General features: G+C 44.0%; 1 protein-coding gene across 1 annotated transcript in view; it reads right to left on the bottom strand.

Annotated features, from left to right (window-relative positions):
* The window catches only part of LOC110490018 (cadherin-18), a 404998-nt gene extending 381328 nt beyond the window's left edge, over positions 1 to 23670 (bottom strand). The window contains exon 1 of the mRNA XM_021563094.3: positions 23125 to 23670. The gene's annotated coding sequence lies outside the window, so the exon portion shown is untranslated. The remainder of the gene's footprint in view (positions 1 to 23124) is intronic.
* Positions 23671 to 24521: the final 851 nt, after the last annotated feature.

Raw genomic sequence — 24521 nt, 5'->3', positions numbered from 1 at the left:
TCAACAGTCTTTAAAATGGTTCGATGTTTTTCTTTTAAGAAATGAAGACATAGTGTTATTCATTCCATGTGTCACTCTGAAGGTCCTTACTATTTTGGTGCGTGTAAACAGGAATGCGCTTCATGTTGTTTTGATCCGGAATTATTCCGTCTTAAATTTGATCGATTATTTACATTTTAGGATACCTGAGGTTAGGAACGCTGTATGAAATGTTTGGACCAAGTTTCCAAGTAACTTATTAGATACTTTGTAGTCATGTTGGGGGAGTTGGAACCGGTGTACGCGCCAAATAAGTGGACATTTCGGGGATATAACGGAATTTATCGAACAAAACGACCATTCATTGTGTCAATGAGACATTTGAGATTGCAAAAAGAAGATCTTCAAAGGTACGGCATTTATTATATGGCTATTTCTGACTTTTGTGTCGCACCTGCCTGGTTGAAAAATTATTTTCATGTGTTTGTATGTGGTGTGCTGACTTCAGATAATCGCATGGTCTGCTTTCGCTGTAAAGCCTTTTTGAAATAATCTGACACAGCGGCAAGATTAACAAGACGTTAAGCTTTATTTTGATGTATGACACATATATTTTGTTGAATGTTGAATATTGATATTCCTGTAGTTTGAATTTGGCACACTGCCATTTCACTGGATGTTGTCAAATCGATCCCGCTAAAGGGATTGGCGGGTGAAGGGATCCATAAGAGGTTAATGTTTTGCACACAGATCGAGGTGTCTGATGAGGGAAATACAAAGAAAACAGGTTAGTCAAGGGACTGTGTTTACTTATACAAAAGTATTTAAAGTGTGTTTTACTATAATGGTCCAATGTCACCTTAGTTTTAAATACATTTATACAAATTTTAATGGCTTTAACTTGGTGGAAATGACACATCACCTTCCAAGAACATCCCCAGTGTGAGAAATTGTGTCTTCAAACTGTAAAAAACCAGCCACAGTTATTATTAACCTAGGTACTCTCAATCCAACATGGAAAATATGCATTGTAGATTTAAAGCAACATGCTAGAGGAGCTCACCATATGTCTCGGCTAACACTTAAACTGAGTTATTTTTCCCTCCCTGTGAATATGAACCATCTTAATAATAGCAGAGCACAGGCAAGCGACAAGTCACTGTTACGTAACACTGATAATATAGGATCATTTTATAATAATTTTGGGAGGGTACGGGCAGAGCATAATCTATGACTTTGAAGTCTATTGTTAACCATTTGGGACTGACAGGGCCCATTACCCTCTTGCAATGAATTAACAAAAACTGCAGACACTGCAAGTTAATTAATGTAAGTAGATCCATGTTTTTCATTTTATGTGGTAAGTATTTTAGCCTGTACTCCAGCCTTCCATGGAGATGGGTTCATTCAATTTAACCAAAAAGACGTTCAATGATAAAGTGTTGGGGAAGAAACTCAACAAAAATTGACTTGCATCCCATTAATTGAATTACCTTGTTGTCATGTATTGTCATGTTGTGTCTTTCTGTCCTTTCCTTTCACCCTGTCTCCCTCTGCTGGTCGTACTAGGTTACCGTTTCTGTCCCTCTTTCCCCCAGCTGTTCCTTGTCTTCTCTGACTACCTCATTCACCCCTTTTCCCACCTGTTCCCTTTTTCCCTCTGATTAGGTCCCTATATCTCTCTCTGTTTCTGCTCCTGTCTTTGTCGGATTCTTGTTTGTGTGTCTCATGCCTGAACCAGACTATCATCGTGTTTGCTGCAACCTTGTCCTGTCCTGTCGGAATCTACCTGTCCATCTGAGCCCACGTGTGTTCATCATTAAAGAAACTCTGTTTGTTAATTCGCTTTTGGGTCCTCATTCACGCACCTGACAGAAGAATCCGACCAAGAATGGACCCAGCGACTTCGGATCCTCTCCACTCAGCCGTCGAGATCCAGGGAGCGATGCTAGGCAGACACGAGCAGGAATTGTCTGCTGCTCGACATGCCGTTGAGACCCTGGCCACCCAAGTCTCCAACCTCACAGAACAGGTTCACCATCTCCGCCTCGATCCACCGGCCACTTCCAGGGCTTTCGAATCTCCGGAGCCCAGAATCAATAACCCGCCGTGTTACTCTGGGGAGCCCACTGAATGCCGCTCGTTCCTCACCCAGTGTGATATTGTGTTTTCTCTCCAGCCCAACACTTACGCCAGGAGCACTGCTCGTGTCGCCTACGTCATATCTCTCCTTACTGGACGGGCTCGTGAGTGGGGCACGGCAATCTGAGAGGCAAGGGCTGAGTGTACTAACCAGTATCAGGACTTTAAGGAGGAGATGATACGGGTTTTTGATCGATCTGTTTTTGGGGAGGAGGCTTCCAGGGCCCTGTCTTCCCTATGTCAAGGCAATCGATCCATAACAGACTACTCTATTGAGTTTCGCACTCTTGCTGCCTCCAGTGGCTGGAACGAGCCGGCTTTGCTCGCTCGTCTTCTGGAGGGTCTCCGCGCAGAGGTAAAGGATGAGATTCTCTCCCGGGAGGTTCCTTCCAGCGTGGATTCCTTGATTGAACTCGCTATTCGCATTGAGCGACGGGTTGATCTTCGTCACCGAGCTCGTGGAAAGGAGCTCGCGTTCTCCGTTGCCCCCCTCTCCGCATCACTACCATCTTCCTCTGCCGGCTCGGGAGCTGAGCCTATGCAGCTGGGAGGTATCCGCATCTCGACTAAGGAGAGGGAACGGAGAATCACCAACCGCCTCTGTCTCTATTGCGGTTCTGCTGGTCATTTTGTCACTTCATGTCCAGTAAAAGCCAGAGCTCATCAGTAAGCGGAGGGCTACTGGTGAGCGCTACTACTCCTGTCTCTCCTTCAAGATCCTGCACTACCTTGTCGGTCCATCTACGCTGGACCGGTTCGTCAGCTTCCTGCAGTGCCTTAATAGACTCTGGGGCGGAGGGCTGTTTTATGGACGAGACCTGGGCTCGGGAACATGACATTCCTCTCAGACAGTTAAGGGAGTCCACGGCCTTGTTCGCCCTGGATGGTAGTCCTCTCCCCAGGATTCAGCGTGAGACGCTACCTTTAACCCTCACTGTTTCTGGTAATCATAGCGAAACCATTTCTTTTTTAATTTTTCGTTCACCTTTTACACCTGTTGTTTTGGGCCATCCCTGGCTAGTTTGTCATAATCCTTCCATTAATTGGTCTAGTAATTCTATCCTCTCCTGGAACGTCTCTTGTCATGTGAAATGTTTAATGTCTGCTATCCCTCCTGTTTCCTCTGTCTCTTCTTCACAGGAGGAGCCTGGTGATTTGACAGGGGTGCCGGAGGAATATCACGATCTGCGCACGGTGTTCAGTCGGTCCAGGGCCACCTCTCTTCCTCCACACCGGTCGTATGATTGTAGTATTGATCTCCTTCCGGGAACCACTCCCCCCCGGGGTAGACTATACTCTCTGTCGGCTCCCGAACGTAAGGCTCTCGAGGATTATTTGTCTGTAGCTCTTGACGCCGGTACCATAGTCCCCTCCTCCTCTCCCGCCGGAGCGGGGTTTTTTTTTGTCAAGAAGAAGGACGGGTCTCTGCGCCCCTGCATAGATTATCGAGGGCTGAATGACATAACAGTGAAGAATCGTTATCCGCTTCCTCTTATGTCTTCAGCCTTCGAGATCCTGCAGGGAGCCAGGTTTTTCACTAAGTTGGACCTTCGTAACGCTTACCATCTCGTGCGCATCAGGGAGGGGGACGAGTGGAAGACGGCGTTTAACACTCCGTTAGGGCACTTTGAATACCGGGTTCTTCCTTTCGGCCTCGCTAACGCTCCAGCTGTCTTTCAGGCATTAGTCAATGATGTCCTGAGAGACATGCTGAACATCTTTGTTTTCGTTTACCTTGACGATATCCTGATTTTTTCACCGTCACTCCAGATTCATGTTCAGCACGTTCGACGTGTCCTCCAGCGCCTTTTAGAGAATTGTCTTTTTGTGAAGGCTGAGAAGTGCACTTTTCATGCCTCCTCCGTCACATTTCTCGGTTCTGTTATTTCCGCTGAAGGCATTAAGATGGATCCCGCTAAGGTCCAAGCTGTCATTGATTGGCCCGCCCCTAAGTCACGCGTCGAGCTGCAGCGCTTTCTCGGCTTCGCGAACTTCTATCGTCGTTTCATCCGTAATTTCGGTCAGGTGGCAGCTCCTCTCACAGCCCTTACTTCTGTCAAGACGTGCTTTAAGTGGTCCGTTTCCGCCCAGGGAGCTTTTGATCTCCTCAAGAATCGTTTTACATCCGCTCCTATCCTTGTTACACCTGACGTCTCTAGACAGTTCGTTGTCGAGGTTGACGCGTCAGAGGTGGGCGTGGGAGCCATTCTTTCTCAGCGCTCCCTCTCTGACGACACGGTCCACCCATGCGCGTATTTTTCTCATCGCCTGTCGCCGTCGGAACGTAACTATGATGTGGGAAACCGCGAACTGCTCGCCATCCGGTTAGCCCTAGGCGAATGGCGACAGTGGTTGGAGGGGGCGACCGTTCCTTTTGTCGTTTGGACTGACCATAGGAACCTTGAGTACATCCGTTCTGCCAAACGACTTAATGCGCGTCAGGCGCGTTGGGCGCTGTTTTTCGCTCGTTTCGAGTTCGTGATTTCTTATCGTCCGGGCTCTAAGAACACCAAGCCTGATGCTTTATCTCGTCTCTTCAGTTCTTCAGTAGCCTCCACTGACCCCGAGGGGATTCTCCCTGAGGGGCGTGTTGTCGGGTTGACTGTCTGGGGAATTGAGAGGCAGGTAAAGCAAGCGCTCACTCACACTCCGTCGCCGCGCGCTTGTCCTAGGAACCTTCTTTTCGTTCCCGTTCCTACTCATCTGGCCGTTCTTCAGTGGGCTCACTCTGCCAAGTTAGCCGGCCACCCTGGCGTTCGGGGTACGCTTGCTTCCATTCGCCAGCGTTTTTGGTGGCCCACCCGGGAGCATGACACGCGTCGTTTCGTGGCTGCTTGTTCGGTCTGCGCGCAGACTAAGTCCGGTAACTCCCCTCCTGCCGGCCGTCTCAGGCCGCTTCCCATTCCCTCTCGACCGTGGTCTCACATCGCCTTAGATTTTGTCACCGGACTGCCTTCGTCAGCGGGGAAGACTGTTATTCTTACGGTTGTCGATAGGTTCTCTAAGGCGGCTCATTTCATTCCCCTTGCTAAGCTTCCTTCTGCTAAAGAGACGGCACAAATCATCATCGAGAATGTTTTCAGAATTCATGGCCTTCCGTCAGACGTCGTTTCGGACAGAGGTCCGCAATTCACGTCTCAATTTTGGAGGGAGTTTTGCCGTTTGATTGGGGCTTCCGTCAGTCTCTCTTCCGGCTTTCACCCCCAGTCTAACGGTCAAGCAGAACGGGCCAATCAGACTATTGGTCGCATCTTACGCAGTCTTTCTTTTCGCAACCCTGCGTCTTGGTCAGAACAGCTCCCCTGGGCAGAATACGCCCACAACTCGCTTCCTTCGTCTGCGACCGGGCTATCTCCTTTTCAGAGTAGCCTCGGGTACCAGCCTCCGCTGTTCTCATCTCAGTTCGCCGAGTCCAGCGTCCCCTCCGCTCAGGCTTTTGTCCAACGCTGCGAGCGCACCTGGAAGAGGGTCAGGTCTGCACTTTGCCGTTATAGGACGCAGACTGTGAGGGCTGCTAATAAGCGTAGAACTAAGAGTCCTAGATATTGTCGCGGTCAGAGAGTTTGGCTCTCCACTCAGAACCTTCCCCTTAAGACGGCTTCTCGCAAGTTGACCCCGCGGTTCATTGGTCCGTTCCGTATTTCTCGGGTCATTAATCCTGTCGCAGTTCGACTTCTTCTTTCGCGATACCTTCGTCGCGTCCACCCGGTCTTCCATGTCTCCTGTATCAAGCCCGTTCTTCGCGCCCCCGCTCGTCTTCCCCCCCCCCCCCATCCTTGTCGAGGGCGCACCCATCTACAGGGTCCGTAGGATTTTGGACATGCGTCCTCGGGGCCGTGGTCACCAGTACCTCGTAGATTGGGAGGGGTACGGTCCTGAGGAGAGGAGTTGGGTTCCCTCTCGGGACGTGCTGGACCGTGCGCTGATCGAGGATTTCCTCCGTTGCCGCCAGGTTTCCTCCTCGAGTGCGCCAGGAGGCGCTCGGTGAGTGGGGGGGTACTGTCATGTATAGTCATGTTGTGTCTTTCTGTCCTTTCCTTTCACCCTGTCTCCCTCTGCTGGTCGTACTAGGTTACCGTTTCTGTCCCTCTTTCCCCCAGCTGTTCCTTGTCTTCTCTGACTACCTCATTCACCCCTTTTCCCACCTGTTCCCTTTTTCCCTCTGATTAGGTCCCTATATCTCTCTCTGTTTCTGCTCCTGTCTTTGTCGGATTCTTGTTTGTGTGTCTCATGCCTGAACCAGACTATCATCGTGTTTGCTGCAACCTTGTCCTGTCCTGTCGGAATCTACCTGTCCATCTGAGCCCACGTGTGTTCATCATTAAAGAAACTCTGTTTGTTAATTCGCTTTTGGGTCCTCATTCACGCACCTGACACCTGTACCTTTTGTTAGCTGCAATGAACTGAGATGTGGGGTTCTGAGTCTCTTCCAGGACTGCAACAAGTATGCATGCATGCAGCAAACAGGTACAGGTGAAGTCGGAAGTTTACATATACCTTAGCCAAATACATTTAAACTCAGTTTTTCACAATTCCAAACATTTAATCTGAGTGAAAATTCCCTGTTTTAGGTCAGTTAGATTCACCACCTTATTTTAAGAATGTGAAATGTCAGAATAATAGTAGAGAGAATGATTTTTATTTCAGCTTTTATTTATTTCATCACATTCCCACTGGGTCAGAAGTTTACATTCACTCAGTATTTGGTAGCATTGCCTTTAAATTGTTTAACTTGGGTCAAATGTTTCAGGTAGCCTTCCACAAGCTTCCCACAATAAGTTGGGTGAATTTTGGCCCATTCCTCCTGACAGAGCTGGTGTAACTGAGTCAGGTTTATAAGATCCTTGATCGCACACACTTTTTCAGTTCTGCCAACACATTTTCTATAGGATTAAGGTCAGGGCTTGCAAGCCTACCCCTTTTTCCGACAATCATAACGATGGTCGTTATGGCCAAACAGTTCTATTTTTGTTTCATTAGAACAGAGGACATTTCTCCAAAAAGTGTGATCTTTGTCCCCATGTGCAGTTGCAAACCGTAGTCCTTTTTTGTGGCGGTTTTGGAGCAGTGGCTTCTTCCTTGCTGAGTGGCCTTTCAGTTTGTGGATATAGGACTCGTTTTTACTGTGGATATAGATACTTTTGTACCTGTTGCCTCCAGCATCTTCACAAGGTACTCTGCTGTTGTTCTGGGATTAATTTGCAATTTTTGCACCAAAGTAAGCTCATCTCTAGGAGACAGAACCTGTCTCCTTCCTGAGCGGTATGACAGCTGCGTGGTCACATGGTGTTTATACTTGCATACCATTGTTTGTAAAGATGAACTTGGTACCTTCAGGAATTTGGAAATTTCTCCCAAGGATGAACCAGACTTGTGGAGGTCTTGTCACACCCTGACCTTAGTTCCTTTTTTATGTCTCTACTTTTGGTTTGGTCAGGGCGTGAGTTGGGGTGGGCATTCTACGTTTTTGTTCTATGTTTTGTAGTTCTGTGTTTGGCCTGGTATGGTTCCCAATCAGAGGCAGCTGTCTATCATTGTCTCTGATTGAGAACTATACTTAGGTAGCCTGTTCCCCCCTGTGTTTGTGGGTAGTTGTTTTCTGTTTTGTGTGTCTTCACCTTACAGAACTGTTTTGTTTCCTTCACTCTCTCTCTTTGTTGTTTTTTGGTTATTGCAGTGTTCAGTTTATTTATTAAAATTAACATGGACACTTACCGCACTGCGTTTTGGTCTGATCCTTCCTATTCCTCATCCGAGGAGGACAACGATCGTTACAGGTCTACCATTTATTTTCTGAGGTATTGGATGATTTCTTTTGATTGAAGGTAGGCCTTGAAATACATCCACATGTACACCTTCAATTTATTCAAATTATGTCAAATAGCCTATCCAAAGCTTCTAAAGTCATGATATAATTTTCAAGAATTTACCAAGCTGTTTAAAGGCACAGTCAACTTAACTTCTGACACAGTGAATTACACGTGTAATAATGGCCATTGCGATGAGTGCATCCAAGGACAGGTTGTTGTCTCGACATGCCAGTTCCGTCTGGACCTCCTTCTGCAGTCCTCTTCTGAATAGCGTATGGAGTACCGGCTCATTCCATCCTATGGATGCTGCTACTGTCAGGAAGGTGAGCGCGTACTCGACAATGGTCTGATCATCCTGCTCTAGTTGAAATAGGCGCTCACCCCCCCCCACCCTCTGCCTTCCGGTGGATGATCTAAGATACCTCTGAACAGAGCTCTCAGATACCGCCTGACCCCTCAGTATCTCAGATACCTCCTGAACTCATGGAGGGTCACATGCCTTACCGTGGCTGAGCGACGCAGATGGAAACATCTGGGGCTCTGTCCCAATTGAGTTCAAGGGGCGCACGAGATTCTGTGTCTGGTATGTCCCAACTCGGGACCTATGAGAGCAGAGGGACGGTCACATGATCTTCCACCTCTTGGGGCAGATGTGAGTATCCCATCTTCATAATTTTCTGGCAAAGTCTTTTTAGTGTCGATCACACTAGCTGGTTGTCCCTCATGTACTTTTTCAACAGTGCTAGTGGATTCCGGTGCCGTGGGGAACTTTATTGCCAGATCCTTGACTGCTCTTTGAACATAACCTCATACCCATTCACCTCTCAGTTTCCCATCCAGGCCCTTGGTAATTGGCCACTAGAATCCGGAAGCATCGCATACATCACCACAACACTCATTCTCACCGTGGATTCCATTCATTAGGAAAACATTCATTTTTTCATCATTCATCATTTGTGCACCAGTTTACAAGATCATCCTCGGCCTCCCATGGCTCGAACACCATAACCCCACCAACTCAGGGTCAAGGATGAGAATCACGGACTGGGCACCCAAATGCCGGAGGACATGCTTTCCCGTCCCTTCTCGAGTCGTAGCCTATGTGGTCTGGGACGGAGATGTGGACATTCACCAAGCTCTGGAGAGTTACGGTGGTTCCTGGTCCCCTGGCTGAGGATGGACATTGAGGGAGGTCCCGCCTATGCCGTCAGATCCCTACTGGACTCCCAACGTTGTGGGGGAGGGGTACTGGGAGGGGTACAGTCCAGAGGAGTGTTGTTGGGTTATGGTGGAGGACATTGTTGATCCCAACATCATTTGTGAATTCCACCTTAAAAAATGGAATGAATATGCCACCACAACAAACCTGCCAAGAGAGGGCTGCCCACCAAAACTCACAGACCAGGCAAGGAGGGCATTAATCAGAGAGGCAACAAAGAGACCAAAGATAACACAGAAGGAGCTGCTAAGCTCCACAGCGGAGATTGGAGTGTCTGGCCATAGGACCACTTTAAGCAGTACACTCCACGGAGCTGGGCTTTACGGAAGAGTGTCCAGAAAAAAGCCATTGCGAAAAGAAAAAAATAGGCAAACACGTTTAGTGTTCGCCAAAAGGCATATGGGAGACTCCCCAAACATATGGAAGAAGGTACTCTGGTCAGATGAGACAATAATGTACCTTTTTGACCGTCAAGAAAAAAGCTATTTCTGGCGCAAACCCAACACCTCTCATCACCTTCTCATCACCCCCCACCCATAGTGAATCATGGTGGTGGCAGTATCATGCTGTGTCGATGTTTTGAATTGGCAGGGACTAGGAAACTGGTCAGAATTGAAGGAATGATGGATTGCGCTAAATACAAGGGAATTCTAGAGGGAAACATGTTTCAGTCTTCCATAGATTTGAGACTGATCGGAGGTTTACCTTCCAGTAGGACAATGACCCTAAGCATACTGCTAAAGCAACACTCAAGTGGTTTAAGGGGAAACATTAAAATGTCTTGAAATGGCCTAGTCAAAGCCCAGACCTCAATCCAAATGAGAATCTGTGGTATGACTTAAAGATTGCTGTACAGCAGTGGAACCCATCCAACTTGAAGGAGCTGGATCAGTTTTGCCTTGAAGAATGGGCAAAAATCCCAGTGGCTAGATGTGACAAGCTTATAGAGACATATCCCAAGAGACTTGCAGGTGTAAGGTGGCTCTACAAAGTTTTGACTTTGGGGGGTTAATAGTTATACACGCTCAAGTGTTCTGTTTTTGTGTTTTATTTCTTGTTTGTTTCACAATAAAAAACTTTTGCATCTTCAAAGTGGTAGGCATGTTTTGTAAATCAAATGATAACTCTCCCCCCAAAAAAGCTATTTTCATTCCAAGTTGTAAGGCAACAAAATAGGAAACGATGCCAAAGGGGTGAATACTTTTGCAAGCCATTGTAGTTCAGACAGCAATATAGTTCGTCACCATTTGGAATGAAGCAGCCATGCAGATATTCTTAATTCCCAAATATTTCAGTCTGTATTCACACAAGGCTGACACTTATTTGATACTTTCTTAAAGTAATTCAAAAACAATCTGTACTGGCTGTAAACAATCTCTTGGTTGAACATTGACTCCAGGTTAGAGCTAAGCGTAGTGAATTTACAGCCAGTAAACTGTATTAGCCTCTCTTATTACATATCAATAAGTCACTGAGGATAGAAGGAAATACACTATAATGATGTTTATACACAGCAGCACACAATGCCCATTATGGTGGGCTTTTATTTTGTTCCATGGCGACAAAGTGTTTAAGTACTATAACACACCGATGGATCCTTAGCCTCATCTGTTCTATATGCAGCTTCACCTCATGAATTAACAAAAGTACGTGCTTAGTAATTAGGAGGCACTGGTGTGTTTGTTTTGAGGCCCGGAGTAAAGAAAGCATTCCCAATGGTGATCTTATCTACAGTGTAGGTTAGCAGGTTAGCAGTGTGTGTGATGTTGGCTAGCCCTTCCAGAGATGAAAACAAAGACTTCACTTCAAATGTTTAACAAAGCCAAAACATTAACATTTTATTTGTCATATTTTTTTTGTGGCCAACTTTATATTTAGTTTGTAATTTTCAGAAAGTGGTAACATGTACAGATATCATTTAAATTAATATAAATTTGAATATAGTGATATCATATTTGCATTTCATATTTCACATATATATTTTCTTGTACCTATGGGCTGCCAAAACAATCAGAGAAATGCATACAAAAATAAAGAACAGTATCTACAGTTGTGTAGTAGTTCTCAAGTACCAGTTGCATAGTTTAGACATTTTGCGGCAAATATACATTTTGTGAGTAATAATAGGGCCAAGCGTAGCTTACATTGTTTAAGGATGAACAACACTTCTTCCAGGGCAACAGGAACCACCATATTTCTCTCTATTCATAGCCACGTCTATACCAATTTATAATTGGGTGAAATGCTAGTGCTTGGAAATACAATTTAAAGTTTGAAATGGATAGCCCTCCAGCGTCTTTCCCCTCTGTGTAAATTTGCTAATTTTATCCGGAATCTCTTGCCTATCCATACAGATTTTCTAAACGCACTGTGGATTTTATCACAATAGCTGGAATGGGGAAACATTGAGCTCACAAAATTGAGCCAAGGCAATATATTCATTTTCACAAAAGAAATTCTGCCGGTTGAAGGGACTGGAATTTTACTCCATCAACTGAGATCTGATTGAATTGATTTGAGCATTCTGTTGAAATTTCTAAAGAAGGAAATATATCTGATCCTAAATCATTTAAATAGGAAACTATTGGGATTCCAAGTAGATGGGGTCCTCTGTCAGGTTCTTGAGAGGGAGTAGGGCAAATTTGGTTAGATTTATTTTATAACTTGAGATGGAGCTGAATTTGTCAATGATCTTCAAAGCATTTTGGAGGGATTGAGTTACATTGTCTAGATAAAGTAAGATCTTGTTTGTGTGTAATGAGATTACACAATCTGTAGAATTGAGACATTTGTGTTTTTTCATCAGAAATGATTGCTTATGGGTACCTTCATATGTGTGTAAAATTACACTTCTCAAGTGTGTAATTCATATATATTTTTATATGAAAATGTGTTTTTATGCAAAACACTATCCATTGTTTAGCTGTAATGGAATGTTCTTATCCTGTGTATTTGACTGTGATATGTGGTTGTCTCACCTAGCTAATTTAAGATTAATGTACTGTACATTAAGAGCATCTGCTAAAGTATTCAAATGTAATCCAGCAAAACTACTTATTTCTCTGAGAGGGAGACGGATATATAGCATTTTGCTAAAAAATGTGTTTGTGATGGATTTTAAACAAACATGTCTGTCATTGAACAACCCCATGACATGATTAGATAGTGAAAAACACAGCGATCTGTTTCAAGCTCATTTATCAAAATTTCTGAAAATGGATATACACATGTTCACTTTTCAAACTACTTTTGTTAAATGTTGACAAACACAGGTTGCCCACTTTTCTTGACAACAAGGCATATGCATCAATAGCATGGGAAAAAATAGCCCTGTTGAACTTTTTAGGTACTGTGAAAAAGCAGGTACCACGAGCAAGCTGCCAGGCACATCAATATATATATATATACTGTTTTTTGGGGGGATGACACATCCTCTCATCAAAAAACCATACACGCAACGACACACCATCACAGCATGAATCGGAACTCCAATTTCTCACTTGCTTGTCTTGTTAATCATGAAGCTGTCACTAAAAACATTTAAAATAAACATCTCTGGAAAAACATAATATTAGCATTTTAAGCGACTAGAGGAAGTTATAATTATGCATTTTTTTCATACACTTTGCATCTCCGTTGATAAATTCAAACCTCTTCGTCCATCTGAGGGTAAGTGTTCTAGTTTCAAACACACACTATACCATCTTTCAAGGGATAGTTTACTCAGGATAGAAACAAACATAATTGTTCACAGACATTGGCTGTAGTTGATTCAAGAAGGCAGTTTTTCCTTTGAACACTTAATAGGCATATGTTGTTACTGTTAGAATTCTCAGTAACACTTTACATTAAACTATTTTTGTGGAATAAAACTGTAATTACTTTTGTAGCAACATTTTATTAGTATGTCGTTACATACACTGTAGTACTTTGGTAATTGCATTTTAATTGCATAGCATGAGCTAAGAGTTTTTGGAACTACTGTACAGAAGAGCTACTGTTCCCAATTCCACTTAATTGTTCAATAACTTGTTTGGGATAGGGGGCAGCATTTTCACTTTTGGAAGAATAGCGTGCCAGAGTGAACTGCCTCCTACTCAGTCCCAGATGCTAATTTATTAGTATTGGATAGAAAACACTCGGACGTTTCTAAAACTGTTTGAATGATGTCTGTGAGTATAACAGAACTCATATGGCAGGCAAAAACCTGAGAAAAAAATTCAAACAGGAATTGGGAAATCTGAGGGTGGTAGTTTTTGAACTCACCCCTATCGAATACAAAGTGGGATATGGGTTATTTTGCACTTCCTAAGGCTTCCACTAGATGTCTTTAGAACTTTGTTTAAGGCTGCTCATGTGAAGGGTTGCCGGATGGGAGCTCTTTGACTAAGGGGCCTGCCTACAGCCTCATTCTCAGTCATGCGCTTTCACTTGAGAGGTAGCTCACGTTCCATGGCTTTTCTACAGACAATGGAATTCTCCAGTTGGAACATTATTGAAGATTTATGATAAAAAAATCCTAAAGATTGATTCTATACTTAGTTTGACAAGTTTCTTTGAACTGTAATATACAGTGCCGTGCGAAAGTATTCGGCCCCAAGTCAGGCAAGTCAGTTAAAAACAAATTATTATTTTCAATGATGGCCTAGGAACGGTGGGTTAACTGCCTGTTCAGGGACAGAATGACAGATGTGTACCTTGTCAGCTCAGGGGTTTGAACTTGAAACCTTCCGGTTGCTAGCCCACCGCTCTAACCACTAGGCTACCCTGCCGCCCTAAATCATCAAAGGTTAGTGATCAAAGATAATTTTATCTATATTTGTGCTTTTTGTGACTCCTCTCTTTGGCTGGAAAAATGGCCTGGTTTTTCTGTGAGTTGGTGGTGACCTAACATAATCGTTTGTGGAGCTTTCGTTGTAATGCATTTTTTAAATCAGACACTGTGGCTGGATTAACGAGAATTGTATCTTTAAAATGGTAACTAATAGTTGAATGTTTGAGAAAATTGATTTATGAGATTTCTGTTGATTTGTGTTTGGCGCCCTGCAATTTCATTCCGCTAGCGGAACCCCAGACAGGATAACTGTCACGTTCTGACCTTTATTTCCTTTGTTTTGTCTTTATTTAGTATGGTTGGGGTGGGCAGTCTGTTTGTGTTTCTATGTTTTTTTCTATTTCTGTGTTTGGCCTGATATGGATCTCAATCAGAGGCAGCTGTTTATCGTTGTCCCTGATTGAGAACCATATTTAGGTAGCCTGGGTTTCACTGTTGGTTTGTGGGTGTTAGTTTCCGTGTCTGTGTTTTTCACCACACGGTACTGTTTCGGTTTTGTTATTTCACGTATTAGTTTATTGTTTTTGTATTTCAGAGTGTTCAGTGCTTTTGTTATTAAAATCGTCATGAACACTTACCACGCCGCATCTTGGTCCGATGTTTACTCCTCTTTGGACGAAGAGGAGGAAATCTGCCGTTAGAATAACTGTTATTATTATGAAAATAAAGCAATTTCCAAAGTCATATGTAGAACTGTTGTTGCTATATTAATAATCAGAAATTTACTACACATGTATAAGAACTTGATGTCAAGTGTTGCTATATAAACTTATGTCTCACTCATTATTAAAATATGTGTTAGTCATTTTGAAGCTGCAAAGTGGTCTACTCTTGTATTTAATTCTAGACTATAGGCAGTATAAAGGTTCATATCTAGGAAACCTCCAAACCATGTGCGTATTACCATAAACTTAGACTAATTCAACTAACTGTTGTAGTTTTTGGTTCTTCATCCAATATTTAGCAAACATCAAATATTATTTCGTTATCTGAGAGGTATTCAAAATACTATCAAAAATACTAAAGAAAATAGTTGCCTTTCATTTGAGACTCTATATAAACTATATTAGACTACCTTGAGTATTTGAAAAGTTGGTAAGTTCAAGTAAACTACAAATTATAACTATTTTCTGCCCAGACCTGATGTCCATCTTACTGTATAAAGCATGACTAATTCTAAGTGGCAACAACAAGCAAGTCGATGCGCCTCCAACATAAGTCATCAAGCTAAATGTCAGAGGGAGACATAACCTTTTAAGAGGGCTAACCTTTGAGGCAAAATGGTAAGATGGGGAGTCATTTAGTAGTGCAGAAGGTAGACTTGGGTTTTAATGAGTGTTGGTATGTATGATATAAATTGACTGTGGGTTAATGGTTAGAGTATAACCAGGAGCTCCCCATTATTACAGACACACACACACACACACACGCACACGCACACACACGCGGTCTACCTTGTTCCTTGGTTGATTAAGACCAAAATACATTTACAGGATTACTGTCACGCCCTGGCCTTAGAGATCCTTTTTATTCTCTATTTGGTTAGGTCAGGGTGTGACTTGTCCTGGTATGGTTCCCAATCAGAGGCAGCTGTCTATCGTTGTCTCTGATTGGGGATCATATTTAGACATTTTTTTCCCACCTGTTGTTTGTGGGATCTTGTTTTTGTGTAGCTGCCTGTGAGCAGCCCAGAACGTCACGTTTCGTTTTCTGCTGTATTTGGTTTTGGTGAGTTTCATATTATAAAACATGTGAAACTCTAAGTACGCTGTGCCTTGGTCCATTCATTCAGATGAGTTTGACAGAAGATCCCACCACCCACGGACCAAGCAGCGTGCTCAGGAGGAGCAGGGATCCTGGGCCTGGGAGGAAAGCCAGAATTGGAGGACATCCTGGACGAGGGACGAAATCATGACAGGAGACAGAAGCCTGCCATGGAATCAGGCAGAGGCAACGAAGGAGCAACAGCGACGAGTCCGGTATTCGCGGCCACAAAGACAGCCCAAAGGACAGCCCGAAAAATATGTTTTTGGGGGGCACACGGGGTGGTCGGCGGAGCCGAGGTGTGAACCAGAGACAACCTCGGAGGAGAGAGAGAGGTGGTCGGTCGAGCCAGGGAGAGTGCCAGAGCCCACCTGGAAGTCAATAGAACAGTGCGAGGAGGGATACCGGAGAATGGAGTTTGCGAGGAGCACGCGACAACGCAGGCGTTTGGAAGAGCGTGTCACCAGTCCTGTGCAATCTGGGCCGGTCCCACGCATCAGGCCTCCAGTGCGCCTCCCCAGTCCGGTACGTTCTGTGTCTCCTCCTCGTACTCGCCCTGAAGTACATGTCCCCAGTCCAGTATCTTCTGTGCCTGCTCCCCGCACTCGCCCTGATGTACGCCTCCACAGCCCAGTACGTCCTGTGCTAGCTCCTTGCACTCGCCCTGAAGTGCGTGTCACCAGTCCGGTGCCACCTGTACCAGCTACACACATCAGGCCTCCAGTGCACCCCCCAGTCCAGTACGTCCTGTGCCTGCTCCTCGCATTCACCCTGAAGTGTGTGTCACCAGTCCGGTACCACCAGTGCCAGCCCCACGCACTAGGCTTACTGCGACGACCCTCAGTCCAGAGCCTCTGGCGACGGTTCCCAGTCCGGAGCCCCCGGCGAGGGTTCGCAGTCCGGAGCCTCCGGCGAGGGTCCGCAGCCCAGAGCCTCCTGTGAGGGTTCGCCTTCCGGAGCCTCCGACGACGGTTCCCAGTCCGGAGCCTCCGGCGACGGTTCCCAGTCCGGAGCTTCCGGCAACGGTCTGCAGTCCGGAGCCTCCGGTGAGGATCCATGGCCCGGAGCCTCCAGTGATGATCCATGGCCCGATGCCTCCGGTGATGATCCATGGTCCGGAGCCATCAGCGACGATCTACGGTCCGGAGTCCCTGGCGACGATCCACCTTTCGGTTCCTCCGGCAACGATCTACGGTCCGGAGCCTCCAACGACGATCCCCGCACCAGAGGCGCCACCGATGTTGGTGGAGCCACAAGCGGCGGGCTCTGCGTCCCGCACTGGATCCGCCACCGAGGGTAGATTCCCACCCGGACCCTCCCCTATAGGTTTAGGTTAGCGGCCGGAGGGGGTACTGTCACGCCCTGACCTTAGAGATCCTTCTAATTCTCTATTTGGTTAGGTCAGGGTGTGACTAGGGTGGGTAATCTATGTTTTATATTTCTTTGTTGACCTGGAATGGTTCCCAGTCAGACACAGCTGTCTATCGTTGTCTCTGATTGGGGATCATATTTAGGCAGCCTTTTCCCACCTGTTGTTTGTGGAATCTTGTTTTTGTGTAGCTGCCTGTGAGCAGCTCAGAACATCACGTTTCGTTTTCTGCTGTATTTGGTTTTGGTGGAACTCTAAGTACGCTGCGCCTTGGTCCATTCATTCAAACGAGCGTGACAATTACTGGTTAATGGATTTGTGTGTAACCGTTATCCGTTGGGGAGGCACTTGGGTGAGTCCACACCCCTCTCGATTCAGATCAGGTGTTGTAGTAAAAATAATTAAAGGCGTTTGGAAGTATTTGAGAATACAGAAAAACTTTCAAGTTCTTATGGACGGATATTCAATTGGGAGAGTTTGTTCTGAGAAAGGACCATTGAATGATATTGTTTGTACACTAATAAAGATATACAGTACACAGAAATAACAACAAAAGCATGTCTCTGTTTTAACACTGTTTAGGTTACTACATGATTCTATATGTGTTATTTCATAGTTTCGATGTATTTCCTATTATTCCACAATGTAAAAATAAAGAAAATCCCTTGAATTAGTGGGTGTTCTGACCGGTATTGTATACATTTCCACACTATGAGATTGGAATAATACTGTTTAATTATGCTGATAAACCAATAAGAATGAGAGTTCCAAACCTCTCTGCCAATAACAACTCATTATCAGTTTTCCCCTCCCAACTCAAACCAGTCCTAGCTAAAAACATTTGTTTTTAATTGCTCTTTGCTATAAAGATATGCCCCAGATTTGTGATGAAAGTGGAAGTGCTGGGCCATAAAAGCACATTTTATGGGTAGGCAATCATTACCATTAATCATACTGACAGACTTCTCTTTCCCACAAAGAATAGGTCATGGCTAAAGACTGTACCTCAGACATCGGCCATGAATACAGGTCCCTCCCCACACTCAAGGCTTTAGTTTTAGGTTTTTAGTTTTGTATCCACAGTAAAGATTTTGTGAAATTACCTGGGAGGCTGTGCTGCTTGTTGAAAATATAATGGAGAATAATGACATCTCCATATTTGAAAGGGATGAAGGAAATCAATTAGATGCTGTCTTTTGAACTGCAACAGACAACCCAGGAAATCCCAGACAAATGTTAGATTACCACTAATGAGAACTCATTCTGACCTCCCAACTCAGACATGCAAAGCGAAAGCCATTTTGATCTGTCTTCATTCCTTTGGTTTCCCTATCAATTTTGGTGTTTACACAAATGTACCTAAACCCTGGACAAGTTTTGGGGATTGACTCAACGCATGTCAGAGTTGAATATCACAAATTTAGGTCACACAGATTGCTGCTGCTTCTGCCCAGGGACTGACTGGGACCATAAATCGGCACAAGTATTTCTAACACACTGGCCTTTTTTTTCAACGTACCCACTGGGCTAAAGAGTGGACCAGCCCATCTGGCATTTGCCCGAACTGCCCTATTGCCAGTACATTTTTACTGCTACTACTGCTTGGTGAGCTGTGTTCATTGTTGTGGGTTTCAGAATTGTGGTGGCCACTGGCTGCTGTCCTGCCAGTCTAATTGTTATCAGAGTGATAACAAGCTGACAAAAGAGAGTGAGATACTGTAAAACTACCACCCAAACCTTTGACTAAATGGCTGAATGTTGCGGTATAGGCAATATTGGGTTTGTGGTGCTGTGCTCCCTGTAAGATACTGTGTGAGTGATTGATGATGATCTGGACCATGTTAATGGTTATTAGACTTATTAAAATGAGTTTCAAGATTATCAAGTAGGTGTGGTACTTTTAATCCCCATGACATGAAAAACATACGCTTAGTCGTGTCTTGTACAGGTCTTATGTCAGTCTCATGATGACAAATACACTCTGGCTTGCTTCAAGGTGTCTGACAGCAATATAGAATGAATGTGTTTCAAAGATTACATGTGATTTATCTTTATCTGTCGTGTACAAAGTGTTACTAAGGCCTCTTGCTGTGATCACGGCTCAGTGTGATTAAGAACAGATTAAACACTTCACAGATCTTCTTGCTGTTTAAAACTACCATGTGAAATCAAAATCTTTGAATGCATTTTTCATGAAGATGGAGAAGAAAAGCTTCAAAAGTGATGTCATGCCAAGAAACAGATGATATTCCCCCACTACCACTCCTCTGTCTCATACAAACACAATCACATTCAGTGAATGTACATTAAATATAATTCAAATATATAACATTCCTCTCATCAATTGTGGGAAATCCAAATGAAAAGAGCTGAAATTCATTAATATTACACGTGAGTCACGAGTGTTAGAGCCGTTTATAATTTTACCATCACTTCAAAAGATTGATGGAAGTCTGGGGATGTTGCTTTTAGCCAGTCATAAATTCCTCCACTGGTAGAAAAACAGCACCACCACAGGATGTTTTTGAAATGACTCCCTAAAATACATTTAAAAACCTCCATAAGAGCTCTGCAGCCAGCTGGTGGCAAAATGTGATTTTCACACCCTAAGAGATTGTTCATGCGGAACATCTCTGAGCTACAACCTTGCGTAACTTGCTATGAAATCTATATGAGAAACATTTTACTAATGGTCTCCAGTCATGATAAAATAAATGAGAGAGCGAGCGAGCAAAGAGAGAGGGACTCCATGTCACGCAGAAGGTAAAATACTTTATAAATGAGAGCAATTGGTAATATCGGGACACCATTAGGTTCTAATCATAGACTGATTGCATGGAAGAAAGGTGTTGACGAAGACAAACACACCCAAAGCTTTGAATTCACACCTGCAAAGATCACTACAGACCAAAGTTTGCCAATATATAGTGCAAGCATTCTCATTCAACAGAGCACACAAATTGAAAATTAACATTTTCCCAATGAGCAGGTGATGTCCTCCACTCAAACATGGCAAATGTGGAAAGCTCAAAATGTGATGTATAACACATACTGTAACATTTGCAAATGTAAAAAGTTATTTTTTCAAATCCACTGTAATTGTATTGTAGAGCATTCACACAAAGTCTCCTTATTGCCTTTGAATAGCAAGCAGCAGCTGTGTAATCTTACATGCCTGCTGGAGGCATTTTAATCAATAGTTATGATTCATAATGCTGGCTGTACCGTACCAGTGAATCATACAGATGCAAAGGCCTCTCCATAACAACATCATCAGTACAAAATAAATGATCATGGTCATTGTGTCAGCAATATTTGACATTGTGTTACTTATGATACTTTAATTACTTTGACTCAACTATTCCAATATGCCAAATATCCATTACACATCTCAGATATGAAGGGACGTAGACTTATATTTAGATTTAAACATCCATGTAACTTATACCTTCAATAGAAATCATTACACCAGTCAGACTATCCTTCCTTACTGAAGTGTAAAATCTAGACAGTATTACAGTGAGAACATACTCTTTGAAATTCAACTGTGTTGACAATGCTGCCTCAGACTTGCTTCGATGTACCTAACACTTCATTGGGAAACTCATCAGGTAGTAACTAACATAATTACAGCTCGGTTTCTCTTCCTCTTCTAGAAAATAAAATCCCAAAAGTATCTCCTCCCCATATTACAGTGGCTTGCAAAAGTATTCACCCCCTTGGCATTTCTTCCTATTTTGTTGCCTTACGACCTGGAATGAAAATTGATTTTTTTTTTTTTTTTTGGGGGGGGGGGGTTCTATCATGTGATGTACACAACATGCCTACCAATTTGAAGATGCAACTGTTTTTTTGGGTGAAACAAAGAAGAAGTATGACAAAAAACAGAAAACATGAGCTGAACTGAACTTGAGCGCGCATAACTCTTCACCCCCTAAAAGTCAATACTTTGTAGAGCCACCTTTTGCAGCAATTACAGATGCAAGTCTCTTGGGGTATGTCTCTATAAGCTTGGCACATCTAGCTACTGGGATTTTTGCCCATTCTTCAAGGCAAAACTGCTCCAGCTCTTTCAAGTTGGATGGGTTCTGCTGGTGTACAGCAATCTTTAAGTCATACCACAGATTCTCATTTGGATTGAGGTCTGGGCTTTGACTAGGCCATTCCAAGACATGTAAATGTTTCCCCTTAAACCACTCGAGTGTTGCTTTAGCAGTATGCTTCCTGCTGGAAGGTGAACCTCTGTCCCAGTCTCAAATCTCTGGAAGACTGAAACATGTTTCCCTCTTGAATTTCCCTGTATATAGCGCCATCCATCATTCCTTCAATTCTGACCAGTTTCCCAGTCCCTGCCGATGGAAAACATCCCCACAGCATGATGCTGCCAGCACCATGTTTCACTGTGGGGATGAGGTTCTCGGAGTGATGAGATGTGTTGGATTTGCGCCAGACATAGCGTTTTCCTTGATGGTCAAAAAGCGACATTTTTTTCTCATCTGACCAGAGTACCTTCTTCCATATGTTTGGGGAATCCGCCACATGCCTTTTGGCAAACACCAAATGCGTTTGCTTATAATTTCAGCGATGGCTTTTTTTGGACACTCCTCCATAAAGCACAGCTTTGTGGAGTTTACGGCTTAACGTGGTCCTATGGACAGATACTCCAATCTCCACTGTGGAGCTTTGCAGCTCTTTCAGGGTTATCTTTGGTCTCTTTGTTGCCTCTCTGATTAATGCCCTCCTTGCCTGGTCTGTGACTTTTGGTGGGAAGTCCTCTCTTGGCAGGTTTGTTGTGGTCCCCACAACTTTGTCCCTGACCTGTTTGGAGAGCTCCTTGGCCTTCATGATTCCACTTGCTTGGTGGTGCCCCTTGCTTAGTGATTTTGCAGACTCTGGGGCCTTTCAGAACAGGTGTATATTTACTGAGATCGTGTGACAGATCATGTGGCACTTAGATTGCACACAGGTGGACTTTCCTTAACAAATTATGTGACTTCTGAAGGTAATTGGTTGCACCAGATCTTATTTAGGCGCTTCATATCAAAGGGAGTGAATACATATATATTTTATTTTTTTATTTTTTGGAATCATGTTATTGTTTTCATTTCACCAATTTTAACTATTTTGTGTATGTCCATTACATGACATCCAAATAAAAATACATTTAAATTACAGGTTGTAATGAAACAAAATAGGAAAAATGCCAAGGGGGATGAGTGCTTTTGTATGTTACCATCCAAAAAGGGGTGTTTACAGGATCACAGACACTCACCACAGTGCCTGAACGATGAAACAGTAGAAAACATTCACTCAGTCATCCTCTACATAATCAGTGTCAGTGTATATACAATGTTGAGAAATACTATTTGTATCCAACAATAAAATAATATCTGGTTAATGTCAATTAATTATCCAACATATATAGGCACAAGCACAGCAAAATACACACTCAAGAACAAACAAAATACATGTTAACAGTATGTGATATCAGTGCTGCCTATTCACAGTGCTAGGATGTGCACAGGAGACATGGGCTATTTTCTAACTAGCAGAAGTGCTGCTGTCCAGTTTCTTTTGAGCTTCACCAAGAGACGAGGGAGTGAACACTCATTGTTACGCTAGGTTTGCCTTCTCCTACTGCGAGTAGATGTAGCCTCACAATAGCCAAGGGCGGGGGGGGGGGGGGGGGGGGGGTGGTGGTATAACTTTAAAGCAGACCAGGCATAGCAGCACAATATCTAATTTCACACAATGCGTCAGGGTGGGGACCAAGCCCATATAACAACAGTAAAAAAAAAATATTCAGAGACCAGAACTTCAATTTTGATTCTCAAATTGCCATCATCTTTTTTCTTCACCAACAGACATTCTCCCATTTCTGAACTGGCTCAGTCTCCACATACAAGATCAAACCAGCCAGACTATGACATGATTCAAACAACAAATGAACATTACATTTCCAACAGAATCCAAAGCTCATTGAGGAAAGTAGTCTTTTTTCTCTTACCTGTGTACTTTGAGTGGAGACAGCGGAGCTCCGTCTCAGTGAATGATACCTCAGGTAGGCTGTGATGGAACTGGAGTGTAACCTAATATAACATCAAAAGCAACGGCAGCGTACGGCAGCAGCAGCAGTAAGAAGAAGAAGAAGAAGGCAAAGAGGAGAAGAGGAGTAGGAGGAAGGTGCGAACGCTGAATTATGGATGTAGAGAGAGAGGAAATCCTGTGCTGCCCGCCCTCACTCCCCAGATCGCAGGGCGTGAATCAGCACTCGCATGAATCAAACGGCTCAGTCCACTGAAGGGCTCTGGTCTTGGCACTGAGAGACAAGAGGAACGGAGGGAACTCAGCCAGCGGCTGGATGGGGAAGGAGGGAAGGAGGGGGGTAAGGAAGAACAGAGCAGTAGAAAAGAAGAGAGGAGCAGTGGAGAGTACACGGACACATTCCTCCTCAGCCAAACACTCATGTCCTCGCATCACAGTCCTCTGCTTGCTGTGTCTCTCTCTCTCTCTCCTGACTCCTTGCACACTCACTCACTCACTCACTGAACACATTCTCATTTCTCTTCTGTATAATCAATCTAGCCTGACAGCTAATAGTCCTATATTTTAACCAGCCAACTGATAACAAGAATGTTGTGGCCTGTATCCCAGGTTACGCTTCGCTAGTAATTTAAGCAATAGGTTTTTACCTGCTGTGTGATGTATAATTTTTGCAAATGAAAAAAAGAAAATCCATAAGAATGATTACTCACTTGTATATTAATTCTGGGGGCAGAAGTGGCTAAATCAAATTTTGACTGACATTAAAAGGTGTGTTAACAGTTTGTCACAAAAGATTACCCTCATTCCATTATTTACAAACCAGTTATTTTTCTAATGCTCCAATCAAATCCTCTCACAGCAAAATGGTTCCAGTTTTCAGAATAAACAGTGTGTGTGTGTGTATGTGTGTGTGTGTGTGGGGGGGGGGGGGGGGGGAGGGGGGCAGTAGTTTGTAAACAAAGCCAGAGCCAAAACATTACTGAGGCAATATTTCGACTGATTCTCAGCCCCTGACACATTTACTTTTAGTTTTTTTTATTCATGGCATTTCGGTTGAGTGGTGGATGATTGAGCGACTTGACCTCATACATTTAAGACAGTGTACCATGGGGTGCCCCATTGAAATCCAATAACTTGGATACCAGCCTTGTGTTATTCACGCATCATTCCAAGCAAGAGCAATCGACACAAACTGTTCGTCTCCACAATCCATACCATCTAGCGTGATGTCTCTTCAGGTGTGCATCATTATATTGGCGGCGCTGAGCATTTGTCTCCACCGAAGCATGTGTTTTCATCCCGTTTATGCCTTGTTGAACCTATCTATACCTCTCCCTCTTCGCACGCAGGTGAAGGCTC

This window comes from Oncorhynchus mykiss, chromosome 15 (genome assembly GCF_057628025.1).
Source record: "Oncorhynchus mykiss isolate SJ-2025 chromosome 15, ASM5762802v1, whole genome shotgun sequence".
Classification (NCBI taxonomy): domain Eukaryota; kingdom Metazoa; phylum Chordata; class Actinopteri; order Salmoniformes; family Salmonidae; genus Oncorhynchus; species Oncorhynchus mykiss.
This window is presented reverse-complemented; position numbering and strand designations above follow the sequence as displayed.